This window comes from Salvelinus fontinalis, chromosome 17 (assembly GCF_029448725.1).
Source record: "Salvelinus fontinalis isolate EN_2023a chromosome 17, ASM2944872v1, whole genome shotgun sequence".
Taxonomy (NCBI): domain Eukaryota; kingdom Metazoa; phylum Chordata; class Actinopteri; order Salmoniformes; family Salmonidae; genus Salvelinus; species Salvelinus fontinalis.
The window spans coordinates 18,162,672-18,175,055 of NC_074681.1; the positions used below are offsets into that span (position 1 = coordinate 18,162,672).

Sequence of the window (12,384 nt, forward strand, 5' to 3'; positions counted from 1 at the left end):
ACAGTTGAAGTCGGAAGTTTACATACACTTAGGTTGGTGTCATTAAAACTTGTTTTTCAACCACTCCACAAATTTCTTGTTAACCAAACTATAGTTTTGGCAAGTCGGTTAGGACATCTACTTTGTGCATGACACAAGTAATTTTTCCAACAATTGTTTACAGACAGATTATTTCACTTATAATTCACAGTATCACAATTCCAGTGGGCTAGAAGTGTACATACACTAAGTTGACTGTACCTTTAAACAGCTTGGAAAATTCCAGAAATTATGTCATGGCTTTAGAAGCATCTGAAAGGCTAATTGACATAATTTGAGTCAAGTGGATGTGTACCTGTGGATGTATTTCAAGGCCAACCTTCAAACTCAGTGCCTCTTTGCTTGACATAATGGGAAAATGAAAAGAAATCAGCCAAGACCTCAGAAAGAAAATTGTAGACCTCCATAAGTCTGGTTCATCCTTGGGAGCAATTTCCAAATGCCTGAAGGTACCACGTTCATCTGTACAAACAATTGTACACAAGTGTAAACACCATGGGACCACGCAGCCGTCATACCGCTCAGGAAGGAGACCCTTTCTGTCTCCTAGAGATGAACGTACTTTGGTGCGAAAAGTGCAAATCAATCCCAGAAAAACAGCAAAGGACCTTGTGAGGATACTGGAGGAAACAGGTACAAAAGTATCTCTATCCACAGTAAAATGAGTCCTATATCGACATAACCTGAAAGGCCACTCAGCAAGGAAGAAGCCACTGCCATAAAATAGCCAGACTATGGTTTGTAACTGCACATGGGGACAAATATTGTACTTTTTGGAGAAATGTCCTCTGGTCTGATGAAATAAAAATAGAACTGTTTGGCCTTAATGACCATCGTTACCTTTGGAGGAAAAAGGGGGATGCTTGCAAGCCAAAGAACACCATCCCAACCGTGAAGCACGGGGGTGGTAGCATCATGTTGTGGGGGTGCTTTGCTGCAGGAGGGACTGGTGCACTTCACAAAAATATGGCATCATAAGGAACAAAAAGTATGTGGATATATTGAAGCAACATCTCAAGATATCAGTCAGGAAGTTAAAGCTGGGTGGTTAAAATGTTAAAATGGGTCTTCCAAATGGACAAAGACCCCAAGCATACTTCCAAAGTTGTGGCAAAATGGCTTAAGAACAACAAAGTCAAGGTATTGGAGTGGCCATCACAAAGCCTTGAAAACATTGGATGCTAGGTTTGGTATTAGTAATGTGGTAATAACTCCACCCGGCCCTCAGACAGGTTAGGGGTGGAGTAAGTTAACACCATATTGATGACCAATCCTTTCAGATGAGCCGAATGGAAAGGGGTGTAAGCTTGGGCTATAGGGAGTTGGGAGTTTCTATCATGTTTCATATCAGTCCATTCTTTTATATCAGTGTAAGTGCACACTTCATGAAGAAGGGTAGAGAATTGGAACCTAGTCCCTATCTAATCCTTGTGGTCTGACTCCAGATGAAGGATGGCTGTGGCCTGTTCCTGAGGCTGCAAGAGAAAGGCCTGCTGGATGACCACTACTTCCTGTCCCAGCTTCTCAGTGTCATTGGTCGAATGGACCTGCTCCACCTCCTGTAGCCGGAGTGAACGGCCTACACCCAGGCTGACGCAAGCCCTGCCCTTTCACAGTACAGGTGAGCACAGAGCTCTGTGGGGGTGTGTGTGTTTGTGTATTGTCACAGCAATAGGCCACATAGAACAGCAACAGTGATTTTTCTAGAATATTTTGTAATTCACTGATTGCATTACATCTCTCTCTCTCTCTCTCTCTCTCTCGTTCTCTTAGGAGGATGTTGTATAAGGTCTCGGTAGATGTAACTCAGGAGAATGTCACTAAGATGAAGTTTCTGCTGAGTGATAAACTGCCCAGAGGACGACTGGATCTCTGCACTGTAAGAAGTTTAACACTGGTGTGTGTGTGTGTTTATTTTGGCACTCTATTTTTAGATTTAGTCTAGTCTTAGTAATTTTGACTAAAATATATTAAGTCACATTTTTGTCATTTAAATAATGATTTCGAATAGTTGTTGTCAAAATTATCTAAACAGTTGTCCATTTTAGTCAACTAAATGCCATATAATTTTAGCCACATCACATTTGTATTGCCTCATTAACCTATAGTAACATAAATCACTGACTTCCATGTAATCACCAGATGGTTCATCAAAGTAGTATGGGTTGCACCTCCATCACCCAGTCACATCATTTCCATTGTTATCAACGTTCCAGACGCCACAACCACATTTATGTCCAAAAGTAGAATGGGGGCTAATGACTTTGACAGGGAGCTAAAGACTGTTTCGCCCACTGACATTGTCGACTGACTAAACCTTGAGTCCAAATCGAGTCCCAAGTTTGGGGCGGCAGGTAGCCTAGTAGATAGAGCCAGTAACCGAAAGGTTGCTGGATCGAATCCCTGAGCTGACAAGGTCAAAATCTGTCGTTCTGCCCCTGAACAAGGCAGTTAACCCACTGTTTACCAGTAGGCCGTCATTGTAAATAAGAATTTGTTCTTAACTGACTTTCCTAGTAAAAATGTTTTTAAATGTAAAAGTTCCCTGTGCTCGAAGTCCAAGTTACCAATCGTCCAGTCACGAGTCATAAGTCCCTATGGCTGAAGTCAGAGTCCCAGTGCTCAAGTCCTCGTCCAAGCTCTCAAGTCTGAGTCACTGGGTCCACATTAACTCAATCTAAAGTTATTTACCCAGTCAGATATAGTGGCAAGAGGAATTTAATCAATAAATTGTTTCCTCTCCCTTTCTTTTTGTGACACCAAATGTTTGCATACAGGCTACTGGTAATGTTACCAGGGCCACGTTCAGTTGCAAAACGTTTTATAATGTTGCAGATAGAAATTCCATGAATAGAGCCGACGTTATTCCTTATTTAACATGTCAGAGAGGCATGTCTGTTCTACATAGCATATTTATATCTGAACGTTCCAAAACATTGCGTCCTGCTGAACGTGTCCCAGGTTGTTAGCTATAGCTGGCTAATGAGGTAACATGACTGAACAAGGTGTATCCTAAACAAATGGTTAACGGAAGGGGTCCGCAAGTAGCCAAGTTTTTCTATACTTTATGAATGTAAAATGCAGCCTGCCAATGCACGATAGAAGGAGAAAAAACATACCACCGGTATTATGGATCGTTTAGTTATAGTTTTTTCTGGGTCCATTTAGTCAGTTATAGTCTTGTCAATTGCCACTGAAGAATAGGTGCTTGACGAATATTTTAGTCACTATTTTTGTTGACACACACTTTAATATGTTGTGAAATCTGTTGTGAATGTATTGTAATGTTATTATTTTTTTTATAACTGCCTTCAATTCAATTTGCTGGATCCCAGAAAGAGTAGCTGCTGATAAATACAATCACTCACTCACTCACTCACTCACTCACTCACTCACTCTCTCTGTCCTTTGTACACAGCCCTGGAGGTGCTGTGTGAGATGGAGAGGTAGGGGCTTCTGACAGAGGACAGACTGGACGAGTTACAGAGGACACTGGAGCAGTGTGACACACCGCTGACCCACATAGTACGCCAGCACAGAAGAGGTACATATTGATACACACACACCTCGCCAGCAGGTGCAAACCCCTCTCACTCTCTTCTCTTCTTTCTCTTACACACACACACTCTTTCACTCTGATTCATATTTCAGTATTAATGCAGTATGTTAAATTATCAATTGTTATTTTTAAATGGTTGTTGTTTTTTAGCAAAGGGCAATCTGTCACGGCAGAAGTCTTCTGTTCAGTCAATCAGCAACCAGAAACAGCAGCCCCCCCCCCCCCCCCCCCCCCGGTTCAGCTTGAACCAGAGGGCCTTCAGCCCCCCTCAGTCACTACAGAGCATGGCTATATTAGAAACACAGCCCAGCCATGTCACACACTCACACACTCACAGACGTGTAGCTGAAGTGTGATCTTGCCCCTTGTCCATAGGTGAGGATGGGTAAAGCGTGAGTTTGTACTCAGATGCAGACACGGCACCTCAGACTGGGTCTCGGCCTGACCAGGTAACCACTTCTACATTGCGCCTCTGGAACACCTCTAGGGATAGACAGTAGGGTGGACTATAGACATCAAACATAACATTTGGCATTTATTTTATTGTTGTCCATGGGGTTAGAGGTAACTGTGTGTGTGTTTGCCCAACAGATGGAGCGCTATCCTATGACCCTTAATACTCGGGGGACGTGCTTCATCATCAATAACCACCACTTCCTAGCAACTTCAGATCTGAGGGACAGACCAGGGACTGAGCAGGACGAGAGTAGGCATCCTTGCTCACCTTATTGGTTGATATTATGGGCATGATCTCATTCAGTGAAGCCCATTGGCCAATCTGGATGTAAAATTCTGTCATCTCTCTTTCTTTCTCTCTCTAGGGGATCTTTTTAGTGTGTATATTGGTCTCAGGGACCCTAGCACAGCTTCCTGTACCTTGACCCATCTCCCATCAGAGAGAGTGTGACATAGAGATAGTGTCACGTTCCTGACCTGTTTTCTGTTGTTTGGTATGTGTTTAATTGGTCAGGGCGTGAGTTGGGGTGGGTAGTCTATGTTATGTGTTTTCTATGTTGGGTTAATGGGTTGCCTGGTATGGCTCTCAATTAGAGGCAGGTGTTTGACGTTTCCTCTGATTGAGAGCCATATTAAGGTAGGTTGTTCTCACTGTTTGTTTGTGGGTGATTGTTCCTGTGTCTGTGTAATCCACATGGGACTGTTTCGTTTGTTCGTTCGTTTTAGGTAGTCTGTTCCTGTTCTTGCGTCCTTCGTCTATATGTAAGTTTGTTTGTTTCAGGTCTGTTGCCTTCGTTTATTGTTTTGTAGTTTGTTCTAGTGTTTTGTCAGTGTTTCGTCTGTTTGAAATAAATCGTTATGTATTCATCACCCGCTGCGCCTTGGTCCGTTCATACACCACCAGACGAACGTTACAGATAGAAAGAGGACTCATCCTTATATCTTTGCCATTATAGTGCCTGTGACAGCATGGGCAGCGCCATTGAGGCTACAACCCATATAAATCCCCACCTAGTTGACTACTTTAAAATGGTGGAAGCCCTCAATGGCATGCCTGTGGAAAAATACAGTATTTCAAAGTATAGTGCATGTAATGTTTAGCTAAGAACAATGTAATTACTAGTTGTTACACAGGATTTAGCTCATTAAAATGAAGTGTATCTTGAGGGGTACTTACTTGTAATTAATGTTTACCTATAGAGTACATTACTCTTCCTGACAAATTGGCCCTCATTTGAAAGGTTCTGGAAGTTTTACTTAATTTTACAATAAGGTACAGAACTTAAGTGAAACTTCCAGAACCTTTCAAATGAGGGCCAATTACAACATGTAACTGGTGGTAATTTCAGTCTGTAATTACAGAGGTGTCACAATGAATGCTTGTTACCGTGCTTGTTACAAATGGGCAGCTTTCCACTAAATTCACAAATGTAATGTTTTGTTTCTTCTCAGCTGCATCAGATTCAGTAACTGTCACAAAGGTTGTGACCCCTCATGGATGCGCTAGGTGTCCGAGAGATTATATTCAATCGGCTCTAATTACTTACCCATGCATGTGCACTGTTGAAAATATATCTCCACTCAATGTTATTTCTAGTTCTTGCCACCAAAATAAAGCGTACTATCTGGGTTAATTTGGTAATCCCAGACGACAAAAAACACACAATTTCAAGCATTATACACAATGTTTGCCTAGGTACAATGTAATTGCCAAGTGTTACGATTCATTTGAACGAGCTAAATCCTGTGTATCTTGAGGGGTACTTACTTGTAATTAATGTTTACTTATACAGTACATTACTCTTCCTGACAACCTGGCCCTCATTTGAAAGGTTCTGTAAGTTTCACTTAATTTTACAATAAGGTACAGAACTTAAGTGAAACTTCCAGAACCTTTCAAATGAGGGCCAGTTTGTCAGGAAGAGTAATGTACTGTACACTAATTACAAGTAAGTACCCCTCAAGATACACTTCATTATAATGAGCTAAATCCTGTGTAACAACTAGTAATGACATTGTTCTTAGCCAAACATTACATGCACTATACTTTGAAATACTGTATTTTCCCACATATGCCACCGATATTAGATTCCAGTCAGTGAGGTTGACCTACTGATCTGTTTTTACCAGCTCAACCAAGTTAACCCAGATGGTACACTTTATTTTGGGGGCAAGTGCTAGCAACAACACTGAGTGGAGATATCGTTTGAACAGTGCCATTGAGCATAGGCTATAATCTCTCAGACAGTTGATCACAACCTTTGTGACTTTATGCAGCTGAGAAGAAGCGAAACACTAAGTTGGTGAAGTTAGCGGAAACCTGCCCATTCGTATCAAATTACTACCAGTAACATGTTGCAATTACACTGTAATTAGTGGTTACAGTTAACTATAATACTTGTTACAGTGTAATTATACATGTAGTTATAGTTATACTGTAATAAGTGGTTACATTTAACTATAATACTTGTTACAGTGTAATTATACATGTAGTTACACTGTAATAATGACCCCTTAAAATTAAGTGTTACCAAATAAACTCATTAAAGTAAAGTAAATCAAGACAAAAGATCTGACCCATATTACCCAACAAGTTTATCTTCCATTTGTATCTTCTTAAGAAAGCAAAAGGCATAGCTTCTTCAGGAGATGCATGATCATAGCAATAAATTAATGACATATCTCTTGCATGTCATCATCAAAACCCTGACGTCTTTAAAGAGACAGTATACCATGTTCAATGTAATGCATCTCAATAGGAATATATTGCTTTTACACAATATAGAACCTAATATTCCACAAATGGAATTAGCTTGTATAATAAACAAATATCCAGAGGTAGCTAGAATTCTTATAGGCCCAATATAGGCTGTATCTCAATAAAAATTTTAAATCTAATTTCTGGTGCTCCTACATTTCAGTCTATGGCTAATATACCCTTGGCTAAGGGCTGTATCCAGGCACTCCGCATTGCATCGTGCTTAAGATCAGCCCTTAGCCGTGGTATATTGGCCATGTACCACACCCCCTCCGGCCTTAATGCTTAATTATACCATGGCATTGTTGAATACTTGTTTCTGATTGGCTTGAAGGGCATTCTAGAGCGTGCAATCCTCTCTGTTTGGAGGATATATTGGCACAGGTGTTGTTAAGCACGAGAAGATGTCGAGGGCTGGCAAACCGTGCCAATGTATCCTCCAAACACCGGCTTCCAGGGCATTATCACTTTTATACAACGGGTTACCAACATACTCAAATAATGATTGACATATTTTCATTAAAAACGTTATTTTAATATATTCATACTAATTCATCCTTCCACAAGATATAGTCCTGACACAGATCTAGGGATGCTAGCCAAGCCGGCTGGTCGTTCGTTCTATCGGTTCGGTTGCCAGAGATGCGACCCAGTCGTTCAGTCTTTTTGTTCTGTATCAATGAATGTGACCCAGTCGTTCATTCTAAATGTTCCATTGCCATACTGGCTGGCAACGTTCTTAACCCTTGGTTGATAGCTAGCCAACTACTGCTAACTTAGTCACGTCAGAGTAACTACAAAGTAGCTGCAATTGTATTTGTTTTAGCTGTTTTCTAGTGACATTTATTTGGATACATCCACAACAATGAGCTAATGATGCACGATTTTGCCTTGCAAAGAAAATGTGCTCTCTCGGCAGAACACTGTTGTTCAGAGGAGCTAGCCAACAACACAACTAACACAATCACTTCAAACTGAAGCTGGAAAGACAGCAAACTAGCTGCACTTTTGTTTTCTATTGATAGTTCTTTGTATATATCCAGATAAATGATGCTGATTCATGATTTTCGAATGGCTGAGAAAAGCTGCCTGGCTGTCGGTTCATTCCGACTCCCGACATGTTCATTACTATGGGACAGTTGGAGATCGAATTTGAATATTGAAACAATGACAGCAAGTTTTATACATATCTCTACTGTTGAAAACTAAATGTTAGTCTAATTTCATTTTATTTATTTAACCCGGTAAGTCGACTGAGAACACATTCTCATTCATAGCAACAACCTGGGGAATAGTTACAGGGGAGAGGAGGGATGAATGAGCTAATTGTAAACTGGGGATGATTACAGTAGGTGGCCAGATTGGGAATTTAGCCTGTACACCGGGGTTAACGCCCCTACTCTTGTGATAAGTGCCATGGGATCTTTAGTGACCACAGAGAGTCATGACACCCGTTTAACATCCCATCCAAAAGACAACACCATACACAGGCTGCAGACAGATAGGGGAAAGGGCAGACAGAGGGGCCCACCCCACACTGCTGAGACCTTGAAGGTTGGGAGCAGAGAGATAGGAGTGACACAGACTGGGTCACGGTTACTGAGGGGAGACAAATAGGGAATGAAAACTTAGTTGGTTTCAGGAACTAAGGGGCAGCACAGATGACTCTTAAAGTAGATAAGACACTTGACAGAGAATTGTTAGATTTGCGCCAGTATTGATACAAGGGCGGAGCCATGTATCAAAAGGGGGATGGATTAGGGCACTTTGTGGCCTATTAGTTACTAATAATAATAAATTATATATATATATATATATATATATATATATATATATATATATATATATATATATATATATATATATATATATATATATATATATATATAGCGTTCCCAACTTACTTGGCGGACACGAGTATGGTAACTGAAATATTAGGTCAAGATATTATCCCTAGAGTTGGTTTACTAGGATAATAATGGAGGACATTCTAGCTAATCAGATAGAACACATGAGAAAATGTTTGTTAACCAAACCCGTATGTCCAAGGTTTTGTGTCCAACAGGTGAATGACAGGAGAAGGTGATTCACTCAATCCAACCAGGAGACTAGGGGGGGATCCAGTCCCTGAGGAGAATAGACGGGAAACAGCCCGTTGGGAAGACCCATACCAGGTTATGTTAAACCACCGCCTTTGCGATTAGAATAGCTGAGAGAGTCACTTGGGTCCACGTTACCTACTGCAAGAAGGTATGTACCCATATAAGCACTGCTGATCACACATAGAGTTAGGAGAAGAACCGAGAACCAATAAGGTCCAGGGGTTACCTCCTTAAACGAAGATTTCCTACCCCGACAGTTCCATACTATGTGTGCTCCTAGAGGTGTGAGTATGGGATTGTACCTAGCAGACCAACTAAGGGCAGGAGAGGGTTGGCGGTTTTTGGGAAGAGTAGGGGCTCTGAGCTGCATCCTAGTCTTTGAAACCTTTCTGATAGATCCAAATCAACCACCTGGAGGTACTAATTATATGACACCATTGTCATTGATAAGAAGTAAAAGATATACTATATAATTCACTGATGAGTGACTAACAAAATAAGGAGTCAAAGAGGATCAAGATGTAGGATTTAAGGTCAACATTAAACAATTCCCTAGGAAAGCAAATAACTGTACAGGGATTGGGATGGCCAGATTGAAGTACTTGGCCAACCCACCTCAGTTCACTTTAACTTCTGATGAGTGCCAGTGTTAAAGATACAAGAATGGCACCGAGAACTTAGATGATTTGAATGGCTGAAAGGTAATCGTTAATGTGACTGACTTGGGTTTGGAAGTACAGGAGACAATTCTTAACCTCACAGCACCTATAACTGATGTAGGGTGGGCTCATACCAGCAAAGGACGCATACGACAGAAACTACCAGAACGGGTGGTCAGGAAATTGCAACCAGGGGTTATTCCTCAAACCAGTTCGAGTTAGTCATCAGAGGCCAGTTCTAGGAGGCTAAAGTAGGCACAGGAGGAGTTCTGACCAGGATGGGAGTAGCCTTGTCTAGATGGATGTTATTGGCATCCAAAGTTACAGATTAATACAAAGCTATGGATCAAATAGGTGAAGACTTAACCACTACATTATATTGGTGGTTGACAATAAATAACAATGTTGATTGGATTAATGACATCTATTATAAGCACCAGAGATTGGTGAATGAGACTGGAGATGCAGTAAAGGGGTTCTCTGACCAATTATCCGACACCTCCATCATGGCCTGGTAAAATAGACTGACTCTATATATGTAAATTGGCAGAAAATTGCGGCGTATGTAGAATGATTGGGATTCATTGCTGTATGTTTATTTTTTAAATAACACAGCTCCAGACGGATCAGTGACCAAGGCTCTGGCTGGTTTAACCACATGAGCTCTCGAATTGGCAGAGAACTCTGGGATAGATAATACTCTAACAAATTGGTTTGATAGTGTGTTTGGGAAGTGGAAAAATGTCATGATCACTGTGTTGTGGGCAACCTTCACCTGTGTGACTGTGTTAGTTTTGTGCGGATGTTGCGTGAGAGGTCTCATTTCCAGGACTCTGGAGAAATCGATGACGCAACAGATGGTGAGATACGGACCGGCTCCTTCACTTATGAGGAGCCTATGTGACATGAGAGCATTTTAAGGTATAGCTTTGTTCTTGTGTTGATTCTTAGGCTGTTTTTGATAAAGATTATCACAAAAATCCTGATAAGAAGAGTTATGATTCTGATGTAGGCCTAGAACAGTCATTGTAAATACATATATTGGTTTTGGTGTGGTTGCCTGGTTGGTTGAGTGGTTCCGTAAATACACTGCATTGGTGGCTACTGGATTTCTGACCCTAATTATTATGTTTCTTATATTAATGTGTTGTGCTGCATGTATTATCCCCTGTTTGAGGAAATATTTTACAGATGTTGCGCACGCCGCGGTTATGATGCCACTGCTTGCTCCCGGGGGGGATGCTGAGACTGCCTTGGCAGAGGATGATCCATGGTTTGCTATATTGAAAATAAAAATGGCTTATTTTTAGTTTAATTCATTGCTTTTTGTTTCACAATATAATCTTGTAATCTTTTACCCTGTATGTTGTCCTACCTTATGTCAAGGTTTACATTTCCTGGGTGGGAGGTAGCCAACCTAGTACCTGTTAGGTGTAGCAGGGTGGACTAGAGGGTTTTTATTCTTTATACAATAAAGGTGTGTTTCTTTTAATCTTTGTATTCTGAGTGTGACACCCTAAAAGGGTGTCAAAAGGGGGAGTCGAAATGCAGCTTAGCGTATATCATTTGTTGATTTTTCTTTGTTGATTTAAAAAACAAATAATTAAAAAAATAATTTAATTAATTAATAATAAACTTTTTATTATTTTCATTAAATACTATTAACATATTACTATGCTGTGACCGCTGAAATAAAGGATAATGAGTGACACCCTAGGGGTGTCAAAAGGGGGACTCCTAAAAACACCTATGTTATCGAATATGTTACTATGGTACTGAGAACGTATTCTGAATGGTCATTAAAGGTTTAAAGTTCCTGGGTTTATCAACAACCTGGTATGTATGTATCGATCATTGAACTTGATGGTTTCTGTTTTAATTTACACCTAATTTACACCCCTTAAAAAGGGGGATTGTGAGGATTGAAAATATGCTTGGCCTATAATGGGGGTCTGTGTGTGTGCTGGAAGTAACATTTTTCCCCAGATAGTGTGCTGAGAAGCTGTGGTTAACCTTGAGCGGGAACAGTATGTTTTCTATGCAGGTGCAAATAGCTCAACAATGTTGCAGAACTGTCTGACCTCAGTTTCTAGGGTGTGGGCGCGTAATCTACACAGCAACAGTGCCGGACATCTGGAGCGCTGTGGGGCTGGGACCAGCCTGGGCGCCACCGATAGGCTAGTGAGTCTAGACCACGCTCAGCCTCTACTCTGACAGGCCAACTAAAGTTGGAACTATCTCTGTCCTAGTATAAAAAAAAAACTCTGTTAAATTCAAGTTAGTTCTCTGCTTTACCCTGCGTGGTGATACAGTGAACCCGTATGTACGAAAATTGCATTTACAATTTATCGCTTGTGTTAAATAAAAATACTTAAAGTATATTTGGTGACTCTGAATCACATTTTATCCTGATACCAGATTCGATTGACGCAACCCTTAACAGTGGAACACACCTTCCACGTCATTCATTCTCTTCCATAGAACGCTCGTTGATAATCCCTTCCTTAACATTCTATAAGTTAATAGTGTAACATTCTAGTGAAAAGTGTAACAGTAACATTCTAGTGTACCATTCTAAAAACAGATTCTAGTGTAACAGTCTAGAAATTAACCACCATGGCTGTGCCATATGCACTCCAGGCCTGTAGTTTTTACATCTGAAAAATGAACGCGTGCCTAAACTAATATCCTTCATTTTAAGACATTACATTAGAGGCTATTTAATTACTGTAATTCAACAGTAATTAAAGGGTTTGTTTTTCTGGAATACTTGTATTGTTTCTTATTTTCGATTAATGAAAGTCAAACTCC

At 40.6% G+C, this 12,384-nt stretch overlaps 1 pseudogene; it reads left to right on the forward strand.

Annotated features, from left to right (window-relative positions):
• The first annotated feature begins 1,484 nt into the window (after positions 1-1,484).
• LOC129814540 (caspase-8-like) lies at positions 1,485-11,787 on the forward strand (annotated as a pseudogene).
• The last annotated feature ends 597 nt before the right edge of the window (positions 11,788-12,384 follow it).